Source organism: Crinia signifera, chromosome 3, assembly GCF_055691185.1.
Source record: "Crinia signifera chromosome 3, ASM5569118v1, whole genome shotgun sequence".
NCBI classification, from domain to species: Eukaryota; Metazoa; Chordata; class Amphibia; order Anura; family Myobatrachidae; genus Crinia; species Crinia signifera.
Window position 1 is genome coordinate 23079821 of NC_139219.1, and position 16519 is coordinate 23096339.

General features: G+C 45.5%; 1 protein-coding gene across 1 annotated transcript in view; it reads right to left on the reverse strand.

Moving 5' to 3' along the window:
- LOC146063246 (leucine-rich repeat and fibronectin type-III domain-containing protein 2-like) overlaps positions 1-12582 on the reverse strand; it is a 424978-nt gene extending 412396 nt beyond the window's left edge. Inside the window, exon 1 of the mRNA XM_083175460.1 lies at positions 11685-12582. The gene's annotated coding sequence lies outside the window, so the exon portion shown is untranslated. The remainder of the gene's footprint in view (positions 1-11684) is intronic.
- Positions 12583-16519: the final 3937 nt, after the last annotated feature.

The window sequence follows — 16519 nt, forward strand, 5'->3', positions numbered from 1 at the left end:
GGGGGGGGCGCCTAATGATCTGTGGTGGGTTTTCCTGGTAGGTTTGTGTCCTGCCCCAGGAAAACCCACCACTCACGGGCACTGGCGTAACTATAGCACCGCAGCCCCCTAATAGGTGACCCCCCCTGCGTGTTTTTACTCTACGGCTCATATGTTTTTATTAATTAGTCTCAAGATTACTGGTTAATAATCCCGCATTAAGGTCACAATTTGTCATGAGTCGCTGGGGTGCGGATGCATTAACATACATTTTACACACAGTTCTGGAAATGGGTACACAGCAAACTGATCAGATTCAATGGTTCTCTTCCCTTTGACAATGATAATGCCATCTAAGAAAAATAATAATGACTGCAAGTATGAATTTAAATGAGATTATGCAAGTAAAACACTTTCCCACCAACAGGTGGCGCTCATCTCTCTGATCATGCCTTCTTGCATCCTTTACTGACCACACTGCTACACTGGTGCGGCTTCTATCTGTGCTTTTCAGCCATACCTTTATATGAGCAAAAAAATATTATTTATAATGCTCGGAAAATGACACAGTTCTAACGATGTAAAGATTTGTGCCCGATGCAAGGATTGTGGGGAAACAAAAAACAATTCAACACTACTGTACCACCTTATGTGAAACCATGGAGATAATGACTACATTATTAATGGATATTACATAGTATATACTGTATCAAGTCTCTAGGAACATTGGGGTATATTTACTAAGCATTGTGTGGATGGAAAGGTCTACATCAAAAGGACGACATGACAAAAGGTCGACACCCATCCATCCAGCCCCTAACTGCCATTTTTAAACACATCAAGCAGCTCAAAAGTTAGGGGCTGATTGGCTGGTACTTTAGCTCTGTCCACTTTTTTGGGGTAAATTTACTAATATGGGAGTTTATCTATTATCTTCTAGAAGATGCGAAATAAATAATTGGTAGAATCTGATTGGTTGCTATGGGCAACCTTCAATAGATCCCATATTATTAAATTTACCCCTATCTCTGTCCAGGATACAGTTGCTAGGTGGACACTATGAAGGTCAACAGGGCTTATGTCGACACACACGATAGGTCGACATATCTAAGGTTGAAAGGGTCGACACAAGCATTGGATCGACAATGGGACGGTCAACACGCAAAAGGTCGGTATGAGTTTTTCACGTTTTTTTTTTCCATAACAGGAAGTACATACGCTACCATCCACTAGGGCGTGGAGGGAGAATATTATAGCGCCAAAAGCATGGGGCACTATAATATCCAAGCCATGCACGGGGATGCGGTACACCTGATCATGTGTCCATGTCGACTTACGTCGAAATTCGGGACAAAAAATTTGAAAAACTCATGTTGACCTTTTGACTCGCAACCTTCCAATTGTTGATCTAATGCTTGTGTCGACTGACCGACCCCGTCGACCTAAGTCGTGTCCACCCATGTTTTGACCTCGATCCTGTGACCCTTACCCCTCTGTCCAAGGCTGAGTATATAAGCCCCATTTGTACAGGGGCCTGCAGTATGCTGCAGTTGGAGTATACGACATTCCTCTCTCAGTATAACAGACTCTACTCCGTGTCCCGCTCTCAGTTTCCTCCTGTCTAGAAGAGGATGAAAGATCCCAACAGCTGCTCGATGCTGCGCATTATAGAAGGATTCATCCTGCACAAGTCAATTTCCTATTCCATCTCATTTAGAATTTGCCCTGTGGCAGCTGAATTCTCTCACTGCAACAACTAGAAAAGGCCACCTCCGCTTCCCAAATGTAATAACTGCTACATGTTTCTCTTCTCTCCCGCCGCACTCCTGTAATACTGTCCCTCTGATTCACTCGCTGAGATCCGGCTGCCCAGATCTGATTCAATCTGGACGACCTTTGGGAAAACCAACTCAGCAAGCAGCGGCAGAGAGTGTTGACATTTCTGAATTATTCTCCTTGTCATTTCCCCGTATCCGTGGCAGCCCAGCTAAAGGCGACAAAGCTTCCTGCAATCAACCTGCCTAAGAATTTAAAAAATATATATTGTAAGGCTTCAGATGGCAAGAGATAAAGTTTTGTGGAGAGGCGACGTGACGGAGAGATTACTTACTGGGTTTCCTAGATGGTTCACAGATCACTTCCCAGTGTAAGATAAATCAATGTCATTGGATCATGCTCCAGTGAAGGGTTTAAATGATGCACAAAGATAAAAACAAAAACCCACAGAGGGCAGATGCAGCGGCGTAGCAGTTTCTGTCTGCTGTATGGGGGCGGCCATTTTGTGGTGGTCCTCAGCAGAAGAACGGAGCCGCCGGGACCAGCGAAATAGGTAAGCCTGCGGGGGATTGGGGGGAGGTGTAACTATAGCACCGCAGCCCCCGGCGCCCCCATATGCACAGCGCCCCCCCGCGGTGGCGGGGGCTGCGGTGCTATAGTTACGCCACTGGGCAGATGTATGAAGCCTTTTAGGGGCAAATATACTAAGCCTTGGAAAGGGATAAAGTGGAGAGAGTTAGTGGCTCATTGGCTGGTACATATCACCCCCTAACAGTCATTTTTCAAACACAGCATGTGACATGGCAGTTAGTGGCTCATTGGCTGGTACTTTATCTCTCGCCACTTTATTTATACTCACCTACTTTGTAAAGCTCCTCTCTGGGAGAAGCCTGGAGAAGAGACACAGTAAGGCACTTCAGGGGCCGGATTCAATGGTCTCATCATTAGGCCCCACCCTCAACTGGGAAACACCCACAAGGAGATGGGGCTAAATAACTAAATCTAGTCATTTAGTCCTCCCCCCTTCACACAGCTCCCAAAATCTGGTTGATTGACATACAATCCTGCCCGCTACACTAGGAAATGGGCAGGATGCTGGAAAATACTCCAAAAAACAGGAACATCCTGCTGCTTCTAGGAGGGGAGGCAAGTATGGCTTTATCTTAGTACTGTACGTCTCACCCATAGAGAGGTTCCAGTTCTGACATAAAATACCTAATATACTGTACCAAGGATAGATCACCAAGTGGAGGTATAAACATACAGGTACCTGTTCTAATGAGATAGTTATCTCATTTCCCCCCAGTAACAGAATGACCTTCAAACACAAGCAGAATCTGTGATTATTTTTAGACTGTTGTGTTCAGAGCGCTACGTTAGAGCGTTACATTAGAGTGTCGGGAATGTGTTCCTCTCTTCAGCCGTAATGATATAAAGTTGTGATGAGGAAAGTGTCATTGACCCCAATTGTGGCAGGTTGCGAGCAAGAGAGCTGTGAATGTGCAATACTTCACATTGTGTTGTATGTGTTCCTAGGGAACAGGGCTGGATGTTGTAACACATCTACAGTATACTTGCACGGCTCATCGCTTCCCAATGTAATTAGCTGCTGGAATCGTCCACCTAATAACAGCAATAATGTTTAAAGTGCTCTAATATAAACGTTAAACATTTTGATGGTTCTAATCAGCTACAGGAACAATGCGTCAATGGTGTCATACAGTATGTTAGCTTCACTTCCTAACTCTTGGTTAACTCTTATGATGCACAAAACGCACATACTTATATGTTTGTGTCCGTGCCTGTATATTATCCACTGTGCAGAAATAAAGTGCAAGCTTCCACTCCATCTATCTGTGCACCCATCATATATACAGTATATAATACTTCTGTCAGACTGTCAAATCAACTCGGGTTATTGCCGTGTTGACCCAGGTTCATCTGAGTTGTTAAAGCGCAACACAATTCCTGGGTCGAGCAATCCAGAATTTCATAGCTATGACCTGGGTTGCTGTGCAGTGTGAACGGGTAACCGAGCAAGCGACCCGGGTCCCGTTCACACTATGGAGGAGACAACAACGGTGCACCGCTACTCTGCCCTGTCTGCCCCACCCCATGTATCACGCCAATGACCCAGCATTTGTACTAAGCCTTGGATAGAGTCAATGCAAAAAGTGATAAAGTAACATACAACCACCTCCTAACTGTCATTTTTCAAACACAACCTGAAACATGGCATTTAGGCGCTGTTTGGCTGTAGTTTATCTCCCTCCACTTGATCTCTCTCTCTGAGGGCCAGATATATCAAGCTTCAAAAAGTGATAAAGTAGAGAGTGATAAACCCCCAGCCAATCAGCTCTTACCTGTCATTTTTCAAATTGTGCATATACAATGGCAGTTAGGAGCTGATTGGTCACACTCCATTTTATCACTTTTTGAAGCTTGATACATCTGGTACCAAGACTTAGATGCCACCTGTTATGACTTATGGATATCCATTTAGCTAATGACATCTTTTTCAGTTCTCTCCTAGAACACAACTACTGGGGGCTCTTTTGGGGGAAATTTACTAATACCCCTTTTACACCACAGAAAAATCCGGGTCAGCGGCGGGTCAGACCCGGGTCAGAGGCGGTGTAAATGTGTCACGCCGTGTCCCTTTACACAGGACTTCTACCCAGGTCCTGAGCTGGGTAGAACACGGCCAGGACCTGGGTAGAGGGAGGTGTAAATGGGTACGCCGGGTCATCCGACCCAGCTCCCATTTACATCAATGGGGGATGTGCAACCTGCGGACTGCAGCGTCCGCAGGTTGGACGGGGGGGCACAGACAGCCTGCGCTGCTGTCTTATATACTCTGCAGACAGCAGCGGTGGCAGTGGAGGAGGTGAATGGATCCCTTCACCTCCCGGACGACGGTTGGGGGGTGCACAGGGACTGGTGTCAGCCCAGCAGATTACCTTAGTGCTGGGCTGGCCCCCAGCGTAGTGGTCCGGGTCCAAGCGGTGGCGATCGGCGCTTGGAGATCTCCAAGCGGCGGCGGCTCAGGAAACGCCTGCGCTGGGAGTGGGGCGCCCGTGTAAAAGGGACAAAACACTGGGTCGCACCCGGCTTGATCCTGGGTCCAAAAAGCTGGGTGCGACCCAGCGTTTTGATGTAAAAGGGGTATAAGATGGGAGTTCTATGTCACAATGAATATTGAATATTGCTTTGGACAACCAATCAGATACTACCTATTGTGCTAAATAAATAAGAAGTAGATCCTTATTGGTTGCCCATAGCAACATGTGAAATAGAACTCCCCTTATGTCTTACTAAGTCTCAGCACTGTAATAAAGGGACAGTTTATCTCAGGACACCCATTGGTTCACATACTGTACATATTGTTATCCTGCCGGTAATGCATTTGCATAAATAAGAAGACGTTCACCTGTAAAGTGCTGCTGGCTGGTGACACGTCACCCCTATTCACTATAATATTCATCAGCATCTTCAAGTGTTTGTCCAGGAGCAAGGTCATCGGAAGCTCCATATTCAGTGCATGGAATAATAATTACACAAGCCTGTAGCATAGACTGGTGCCTAGCACAGACTTCCTAGCTGGGGAGGAGGCCCCTGGTCATTGGTAGGGTAGTGAGGGATGTGGCCACTAGAGGGCGCAGTGCTGCTTCCTCATAGTATTGTACATTCCCATGCACACTGGGTTGTGCCATTGATTGGCAGGGGGAAAGCATTGATACATTAACACGGTGACTGTTCTGCATAAGTCTATTTAAAATGGCCGCAGGGTGTTCGGTGCTCATGGGTCCCTAGGCACACCCTGCTTCTGGTGCTGCTAAGCAAATACTATGACACTTCTTTCCTTCATGGGAATTTGACACCACTTACAATGGGCCACCCACCTGCTAGCAGTGGCGTAACTATAAATTTTGCTCCCCCTTGCCAAAAAGTTTGTGGCGCCATCCCCCGGCTCCTCTCCCACGTGTTTCCCCAGCGTGTGACGTGATGACATCACACGCATAACGGAGAAGCTGAAGCAGGAGAGAGGAAGAGAGATCGGCAGACACTGCTGCTTCCCTTGGCTCCGACACATCCCAGGCCGCCCTAGCACGCCCATCCGCCCGCCCATCCTGTACAAAGTAGCCAATAGCCGGCTCTGAGTACAGTCAATTGAATCAGTGGGGGAATTTGTCATCTCTGCCATCGCCCCACCCGCGTTGCGGCTGACTCGCCTCCAGTGCTCAGTCACTAGGCAGCATCATGTCATTGGGTCTAGCGGGTGCCGGCTCCAACACAGACCCTGATGCTGCTTTCTCCCCCCAAGCGGCTGCTGGGGCTGCCTTACAGTAGTTACGCCACTGCCTGCTAGCACCAGAAACATAGGATGTGAAGGGGTAAGGGGGGCTCCCTGCGGGGGGGGGGGGGGGGGGGGGGCAAAGTGCACATGGGCCCCTTGGACTCCACTGTAAGCAGGTTCTCATTTACCTACCATGCATTTAGCAAAGAAACAACTCGTTCCATCTGTGTTTATGGTGACATGTTTCTTACAATACAATTTAAAAAAAAATATGTTGCAGGAGAGTAACCAGAACTTCGTGGACCCTAAAACACAATCAGGAAGAGAGACCTAGTTTATTTAATAACCCATAGTAGTGGCCTCTTAGTAAACATTATATAACAGAGTGCCCTCAATCAACATTATGCCATGCTATAGTGCCTCCACTTCATATTGTGCCACATTACAGCGCCCCCAGTTCATACAGTGTTATGCCATGCTATAGTGTCTCCACTTCATATTGTGCCACATTACAGCGCCCCCAGTTCATACAGTGTTATGCCATGCTATAGTGCCTCCACTTGATATTGTGCCACATCATAATGCCCCCAGTTCATATTATGCTGTCAGTGCCTCCACTTTATATTGTGCCACATTATAATGCCCCCAGTTCATATTATGCCGTCAGTGCCTCCACTTTATATTGTGACACATTACAATGCCCCCAGTTCAATATGCCACACTATAATGCCTGCACTTTATATTGTACCACATCACAGTGCTCCCAATTCATATAATGCAACACTAAAATACATTGCCTACACTTTATGGCATACAGTATATTCTTGACGAAAAGAAGGCCGTTTCCTACATTAATGGGCCGGACCTATTCAATGCTAGCTGTATTTTTTCTGCAGGTTGAAAGGTTCTGATGCCAGGTGGATTGGCGGTATAGCTGTGAATCCAAACACAGCCAAAGCTGAAAGGTTTTGGCCACGTTTCTGGCAATCTCAATCCAACATGAAAAGATGTGGCAGGGAGGACGGTGCCGGGTGAGCAGCAGCAGCTTACATGACGCCGACCTTCTGTCCGCTGCCTCCCGCACCCTCCTGCAACCTCCCATACCCTCCCGCCACTTCCCATATCCACCTGCCGCGCTTACCTGTACCGCCGCCGGGCCAGGTGAGAGCAGCTCACCCGGCCCGTCCCAGCTCCCACTGCCTCCTGCCGCCTGGACAATCTTGCTGCATCCCTGCGCCGGCCTTGTGAGGATCAATCCGCGGCAAAATCCATCACCCATGTTTGGCCGCAGCATTGAATAATGGATGTCGGATCCATTCTGTCAAAAGAATTTCGGAATGTATCCGTCACCAATTGAATATACCCCTAAAGTATATTGTGACACATTGCAGTGCCCCCGGTTTATATTTTGCCACACTACAGTGCCTCCACTTAATTTTGTGCCACATTATAATGCCTACAGTTCCTATTATGCCACACTACAGTGCCTCCACTTAATATTGTGCCACATTATAATGCCTACAGTTCATATTATGCCACACTTCAGTGCCTCCACTTAATATTGTGCCACATTACCGTGCCCCATTTCATATTATTCAGCATTATAATGCCCTCCGGGTCACTTTATACTGCATTAATGAAGTCTATGCTGAATGAATGAGGTATAACTAGATATATTGTACTGTATGACCGACTCAAAAAATTGTAATGGACCCTCTGTACCACCCTTTGATGAAAAATGTGTATAACGCATGTTAGTTTGGCAGGGAAGATGGGCCTTTCTCAGTATATAACCGATACTGTACCTGTAGCTGGATTTTGTGACCCAATATTTACCACGGATAGTGCACGGCACGGTTCACTGGCCACACAGTTCATTCTGCTCAGTGATTGGTTGGGGAATAATAAGGGAGCGATTCATGCAGAATAACAATTACATTGGATTTCTAGTTGGACCACACAGGTCAAATTCTGCATGTGGAACACATAAACATCCTTATGGGTGATGGAAGTAACATCACTGGATGGCCTGGCGTATGTGTGCTACGGTCCGTACCTATGTGCAGTCATTCGATAATCAGCCGGCCTGTGATTTTGCAGCCCAGTGAGTGACTACAGGCCACACCCCCAAATTTTTGCCGCGCACGCACTGTCTCTCTTTGGGACATTCAGAAGTTGGGAGGTATGTTGAGAACCTGTGGTTTAATTGATCAAACTCCCACAGTTAGTTTTAATATCATTGCACAGCATAAACATTTCTGAATTCCAAACAAGAAGAGAATGTAGGGGGTTATTCTGGTTCATTCTTTCTAACAAATTCCTTCTTAGATGGCAAAACCATGTGCACTGCAGGTGGGGTAGATGTAATTTGTGTAGATAGAGTTAGATTTGGGTGGGGAGTTACTTCAAAGCGAGATCTATATTGCAGTGTAAAAATAAAGCAGTCAGTATTTACCCTGCACAGAAACAAAATAACTCACCCAAATCTAATTCTCTCTGCACATGTTACATCTGCCCCCCTGCAGTGCACATGGTTTTGTCCATCTAAGAAGGATTTTGTCAGAAAGAGTGAACTAGAATAACCCCCGTAGTTACAATGTGCTAGTCTGGAATCAGCTTGCAATCCCTTATCAGTCACTAGGGGGCGTCTGGAGGAAGAGCATGGGACCTCGTAAACATGATTGTGCAATGTGCAGTGGCATGTGTGGATGTGTGATCTCCATTCTCCAGCCAACTATATACAACATGATATATACAGTATATGCCTCTGTACAACATGGTAAGTCTGAGGACACCCAGGGCTGCATGCATGGAATATTACAGCAAGCATCTCTCTGTGCACATATATAAAACTGCATCTGTCTACAGCTTGTGGACAGGCTTCATGTATCACTCCATAGAAGTAGGGCAACTCGATGCCCTCTAGCTGTCGTGACACTACATGTCTCAGCATGCCCAGCCAGCTACGCTGCTGGGATATAAGACCAACGAAAGCTACGTACAAGTATTGAGTTCCCCGCTACAAAGACTTCAATTGCGGTAATGCACAATAATATGGAAATCTTCTGTTTGTCACCCAAACAGAACATCAGATCGTTTCCTGAGCATCAATATAAATGTAACGACATCCTCCCTGCTTATAAAATGCACTGTAATACTATTACTACAAGCACCAGGAATCCAATCTCCCAGTCTGAGTGGTTATTAGGGTACAGTAATCGTTGTATAGCCGGTATGTCCAACCTTGGCCCTCCAGCTATTGTGAAACTACAAGTCCCATCATGCCTTGCCACAATTTGCTATTAGGGAATGCTAAAACTATTGCAATGCATGCTGGGGATACGCTAATTGGGTCACCAGCATGTTGGTCGACAGTCATGAGGTCCACACCATTAGGTCGACACGAGTCTAGGTCGACATGGGTTAGGTCGACAGGGTCAATAGATTGACAGTCAAAAGGTCGACATGGTTTTTTTTCACATTTCGTTTGAGCCGACATGTGCCGACAGGCGGTATTTCATGCCCTACCATCCACTAGGGCATGGTGGGAGAATAAAATAGGGTATGGCTACGTTTCAGTGTCCATGTCAACTGTGTTGACATTCGGGACAAAATGTTTCAAAAAACCTCACGTCGACCTTTTGACTGTCGACCTAATGACCCTGTCGACCTAACCCATGTCGGCCGACTCATGTTGACCTTCCTGCATGTCGACCTAGAATCATGGTTCAGTCTGCTTTCCGCTGCAGAGATAAAGCACCTCGCAGACCTTCATTTATTAATGGTCATACTCAGCACAGATATATATGGAAACATTGGCTAAAAATAACTATCACTAATGCAAAGTAAACTCTGCGGCAATCAGCACCAGCAATAATTGGCATGGCCCACATTCACCAGTCACAGACAGGAGGTAATATGTGTGTTTGTAAATAATGCATGACATCATAAAGTCGGTGCTTGTTACACAGCCTGATCTGGGGTATTGCACACATGAGCCAGGGGGTACATTGTAGGTTGTATTTTGGATGTGCTTTGCAGTACAGCTGTTGACTGGTGGCAGCAGCTTGTCCACAACACCTAAGCATCTCGCTCCTATGAAACACACTCACAATGTGCTGTGCACCCCCCTAGTATCAGCCCTGGTTTGCAGACACGACTCCTTGAGTTTAGTGAACATGTTAAAATGATGGGGTGGGGGGGGGGGGGGGGGGGCTGTATTCCGGAGACAGAGCAGCATGTGAGGTGCATACATATAAGGTAGAATGTCATTACATAGGGTGAATGGGTAACACACACCATGGACACTTCTTTTTGCCAGTGCAGACTTGCAGCACATTGCAGAAGGCGTGAAGAAGATGAAATAGATCACAGCAGGCGCCCACATTTACAGAGAGGATCCTTGCATAGGTGACATCGCACCTTATATCACCACTCTCCCATCTTTGCTACTTCCCATGATAAGGATTCACACAATATGACACAGCTTGGGTGATTTTCTATTAAGTGTCTGCTGTTTCCAGCCTGCTATGCATTACCAGCTGGCCTCATTACAAACACTTCGGCTAAGGCTCCATCAAGAAGGAAACTGCATCTTCAGTGCATCCATTACCTTCTTAGTGCTCAGTATCAGTGAACTGTCTGAGCCCCATTTGCCTAACCCACTAATCCTCATTTCCTTACCCCCCCCCCTTCCAGGTTTAGTAAGCCATAGATGGGCTCATGTCTTCACAATTTTAAGTAACAAAGAAACATTGCTGGTTCCTTCAGCTGTCCCTGGAATTTCCAATCAAATCTTTTCCATATGTCCTTATCTCTGATCATCCCCCAGATTTCCCTCAGCATCCACATATTAACCCTATATTGCAATGTAGGAAATGTTTATTCACTACTATTAACCCTGCCAATGCACCCAAACCATGGAAGCCCACATCAGGCACACTGAGTAACCCCAAAGGGTTACTAAAGAAATAGCAAGTCAATGTCAGATTCGTAGACAGATATTACCCTCAACAAGAGGAGACTGGAAAAAAACAAAACACAAAGTATAACAGATAGATAAATAGATAGATCATATAACAATTAGTAATTCAACGTATGCCTATATACAATACATGACATCCATGCAGAAGTTAGTAGACTTAAGCATTTAAACTAGATCCACATTTATATTTTGTTGATTGACATAAATAATAAATAAATGACAAAACAACTTTCTTTCGTAATAAATAGGATCAAACAATTCCAAAAGCCATTTGCTCATACCCCAAGCGGTATTCTCCAATATTTTGCAAAGGCCCCCCCCCCCCCCCCCCCTTTCCAAGTGAATACAGAAAATAGATCTGACCATCTGTCTTAAATTTCTTCCCTTTAAAAAAGGCTCCACTTCTGCCCTGGTGGCACCACAAACATAAACACTCGTTTTCCAATTCACCTTATACAGTACCCGCAGCCCATTCTTATTGCAATGTACTACACAGAGAGAACTAGGCAGGTAAGATGCTCTGATTCACCAAGTTGCAATAATCCCCTACGCACATAGACTGGCATCTCAAACTTCCTCAATCACTGACTTACATGGCTTTGCACAAATTAAAGGTTCCAAGAATAGAGAGAAAGGGGAATGTCTTACCTCCAAGAAGTAGCATTTATCCGTAGGTAGGGGAGAAAATATAACCTCAGCCAGACATTAGACCAGTGCTTTAAATGGCAAGCATCCTGTACGTACTGTAGGCAGCAAAAAACATCCAGTCCCTGTCTCCGAGTAAGGAAATTCAGGCACAAATTGCAAACCTAATTCCACCAGGCAATGAGGTGCACCCCTAGGTCTCCTGGCACAGCTCTGTATATCCCAATCTGCAGAGGAATCCACAATCCAGACACAAATTCCCCCCTTTACATGATTTCCTCTCTTGTGGTTTTTTTTTAATCTTTTTTTTTTCTCTTTCTTTCAGATAGCAGATTTCGGAGCAGAAGAATACTCTTGCATCAGTGCCTTATGTGCATCCCACACCATTCCTATACACCTCACACATTTTGGACGCAGAGATTGCAATGAAGTTGAAGCCAGCAAGCCAGGGGAATGGATGAGAGACACACTCACACAAGCACACAGCTACAGTAGAGGCGAGCTACAGAAAACAGCAATCTGCTCTGATCCCCTATGAGCACTGTAGATGGCAGAGCCCTCCGCAGCTTGGGAAAGCCGAGAATAAAGACAGATCCAAGGAGCCTGGGAGGGTTGTTATTATTATATTGTAATTTTTGCACTTCTCTTGTGATAATACCAAGCAAATCTCCTGTAGACAGGTGTATTTAGCATCTTAGCCAAGGAGAAAGAAAATAGAATGGCAAAAATAAAATTGCAAAGGGAAGAATTAACATAGGGGTGGGTGGGAATGAGAGAGCTTTGTGCCTAAGCAGCCTTGCTCTGTAATTCTGTTGCAGTGCACTGTCCTGATAATCCCTTGCATAATAATAGAAATTTAAGCCTGTGTAGACACTGGCTGACATGCCAAATCCTGAGATCAACACTCAGTGTTTGTCAGAGGAAGGCATGTCCCTGAGTTTGGGATTGGAGGAGGAGGAGGAGACTGGGAAGGTACTGTACAGCTCTCCTGCATTCAGGACAGGCAGCTCTGTGCCAACCATAAAGGTCCGGAAGGAATTGAAATTACGCCCAGGGTTATGGATATGGAAACCTTTGGGGTCGGGTTTAATAACAATAAACGGCTTTGAAGCAGTGCAATTCAAATGCGCTGATGACGAATGGATGATGTGTTAATGGGGAGGGGGGGGGGCAGATTTAGGGGTGAGGGTGCCCCTAGACACATGCCACCATGCCTAATTTTATAATATTGATTTTACAAGTTCTAATCTGATGACAGCCTGTTTAATTGAATAAGCCATTCCCTGTAAGAGACAGAGGTCCTCTGTAGAGGCCCAATTTTGCTGCTATTATCCCCGGATGAACAGATATCCACCTTTTTCATTGGTAAAAGTACTAGTCCAACAGAGATTGGTCTAACAGATGTACATAAAATGTCTATGGAGTTATTTATATAATCACACAAATACATTTCTACCTTTATGGGGAAACTAGGATCAGGAACATTTCTAATTTTACCAAAGAAAACTGATTTTTTTCTAAGGACTCCATGAGATTCTATCTCTGCTGAACGATTGTAAAACTGTTCCCCTGATGAAGTCTGTCTAGAAGAAACGCGTTGGGTCGTTTCCATAATGCTGTATTACCGGTGACAACTCAAGGATCAGGCGATGGCAGTGTCAGACAGGTATTAGTGGTAGGGTGATAAATAGAATTACTTTATTTTAGGAGTGTTTATCCACACGTGCCTAACCTGCAGGAGAGGCCAGGGAGTTCCAAAAAAGCAGGTGGTGCTAAAGGAAAGCTTGGTAAGGACAGTGGGCACATCTGCACCCCCCCCCCCCAGGCCTACCCCAATTGAGTACAAGTGGCCATCGCGATTTGCATTGAACCATGTGATCGTAGCCCTGCCCCCTGATATACAGCACCTGGTGGGGCATCAAAAGAAGATTAGTATGAGTTTGTCATAGAACAACCAGGTGTTATGTAACTAACCACAATCATTGATAAATGTATTGTGAGATATAGGCCCTTATTCAGGTATGATCACAGTGCAAATTTGTTCTCAAAATGGGCAAAACCATGTGCACTGCAGGTGGGGCAGATGTAAAATGTGCAGAGAGAGTTAGATTTGGGTGGGGTGTGTTGAAACTGAAATCTAAATTGCAGTGTAAAAATAATGCAGCCAGTATTTACCCTGCACAGAAACAAAATAACTCACACAAATCTAACTCTCTCTGCACATGTTACATCTGCCCCACCTGCAGTGCACATGGTTTTGCCCATTTTGAGAACAAATTTGTACTGCGATCAGATCTGAATAAGGGCCATAATTTTACTTACTTATCTTGACAGGAGATATCTGCAGCCGGTCTACACGGACAGTAATAATTGTAGGAAGAACTGGTGATAGTGATCTAACGTAATAGATATATTTCATTACACTAACTTGCTCAATTTAGGGTCCAAGATACACAAAATATACAGCCCCCAACCCTCCAACCCCCTTGGTTTTTCCTACCCATTATGTCGGATTAATGACAGTATTTAGCTGATGGAATGAGTCACACAGAGACCCTGCTAAGCTTGGTTCACAGAGATTCTGATTGGCCCAGTTACGTTGTTTAGAAACTACCAACTTGGCTCATGTACAGTATGTGCAATTTACTTTATTTCCATAATTGTCTATTTTTCCTCCCTCTAGCGCTCTCCAATCAGAAAAACAAACATAACAATGTCAGGAGTTCCAAAAATGTCAATTGAGAGGCATATTTATTAATTAACACATCTTAGACTCAGACTCAGATATTATCATTTCTTAATGCTACTATTTGCAGCAATAAGATGTTAAGGTGGGGTATTCAATATCGGCCGCTATTTCCACCAGGGGAAATAGACTCCGCCGCCTTTTCAATGCTGTAGTTTCCAACAGCATTGAAGGTGGATTCCGACAAAACAGATCCGACTGTAAAATTAGTCGGATCTGTTTTGTAGGAAACGGCAGCGCATTGTCGAATTCAGGGACGGTTTTTTGACAATCTGCGGCCGTTTTCGCCGACACGCCAGCTTTCCAATACTCGACAGGCAGAACATTAAATTCCGCCTGTCGAGTATCTATCGAGTTAGCAGGATTTGGTTCTGATTGTACACAGTTTATGATTGGATTGTACACATTTTATGATTGGCAGCCACCAGCACTGATTTTGTCCAGAAATAATTGATCATAAATAATATGAATTGGTCCTAGACGACCAACCCGAGGCACCCCTGCAAGTGTCCCGAGGCAGCCGAGGGATCCTAGGCGCACAGTTTGGGAACCACTGTCCTAAGGGGTAAATTTACTAAGCTGAAAGTTCAGACTGGGTACCGATGGTACTGGAGAATCAGGCTGGTTACCGATGGTCGGTCTGGAAACCGATGATACAAGCTTGGTATTGGACTGGATACCGGTGGTCTGTCAGGAAACCGATGGTGTAGGTAGGTAAGTATCGGACTGGATACAGATGGTCGGTCTGGAATCTCAGGTGATCAAATTCAGGAAATAGACACTGGAGGACTCTGGGTGGCCTGCTTATATACCCCTGAGTTATTGATGATTGGCTGCTGGCTGCAGCAGCAATTAGAGCAGAACCAGGACAATAGATTAACCTGGTTCTATCTGTGTCATGTGATCACACCTGAGCTCACTGAGGTTGCTGGATAGGGTGAGAAGTAGTCAGCTGATCACAGGTATCATGGCTGCTCCCATGTCCAGGACTGTTTATAAACAATATGGAGTGACATGTACTGTAAACACTTGAGGAACAGACACAGGGACATCATGCCAACCAACTCCAGCAGTCACTTTGCGATGCAGAGTGCACCAGCGGGCCGGTAAGTGACTGGCACAGAGAGTGCGATTACCACTATTCCTGACAAAGTCCCAGTATAGCAAACAACAAAAGATTCAATCGATGTTGGCACTGTGTACTGACTGCTAAAGACTGTGCAATCACCGGCAGTGATAAGTATCGATGACGGAACACTGATGGTGAGAAGTATCGATGATGGAACACTGATGAAGTATTGATGACAGAACACCAATGGAGCAGGAGTATCGATGGCAGAACACAGATGGAGCAGGGGTATCAATGGCAGAACACCTATGGAGCATGATATCGATGGCAGAACACTGATGGTGAGGAGTATGGATGGTGGAACACCAACAGAGCAGGAGTGTCAATAGAGCAGGAGTATTGATGATGGAACACCTATGGATCAGGAGTACCGATGGCAAAACACCGATGTTCTCAGAGACGATGCTGTAACATCGCTTGGGTCAGATGGCACCATTGATAGAATAGGTTCTGGTCTCTTTAAGGAAGGACTGGAATCCTTTGGAGCTGATTAGCCAGCAAGCTGGAAACAGAACACAGCAAGAGCAGAGAGAGAGAGAGACACTATCACAGAACCATAGCATATCCTCCAACTGTACCTTCTTGGCAGGTACAGTAGCGCTTTTTATGGCCTGTACCTTTTTTTCGGTCTTCAACTGCCAATTGTAATGATAGAAAAAGGGGGCATGGCCACGCCCCTTTACCTGTGGCCACTCCCCTTTTCTGCATTTCTACATATTTTTCCTGCTCCGATGTTGGAGGGTATGCCTTAGCACTGACAACCAGGAACCATTGGATCACGGAACTTATACCTGCTGGGGAACAGGGATTGGCTAACCAATAAGAAAGGATACAGAGTGCAGCCGATTGGCTTTGGGAAGCCATGTGACTTATCCAAACATGGCTGCACCCATGTTTGGTTCTGGAAGGAAAGTCTGTTTAGAAACAGCATACTGCAGCCTACAGTAATGATGGCAGCTCCGG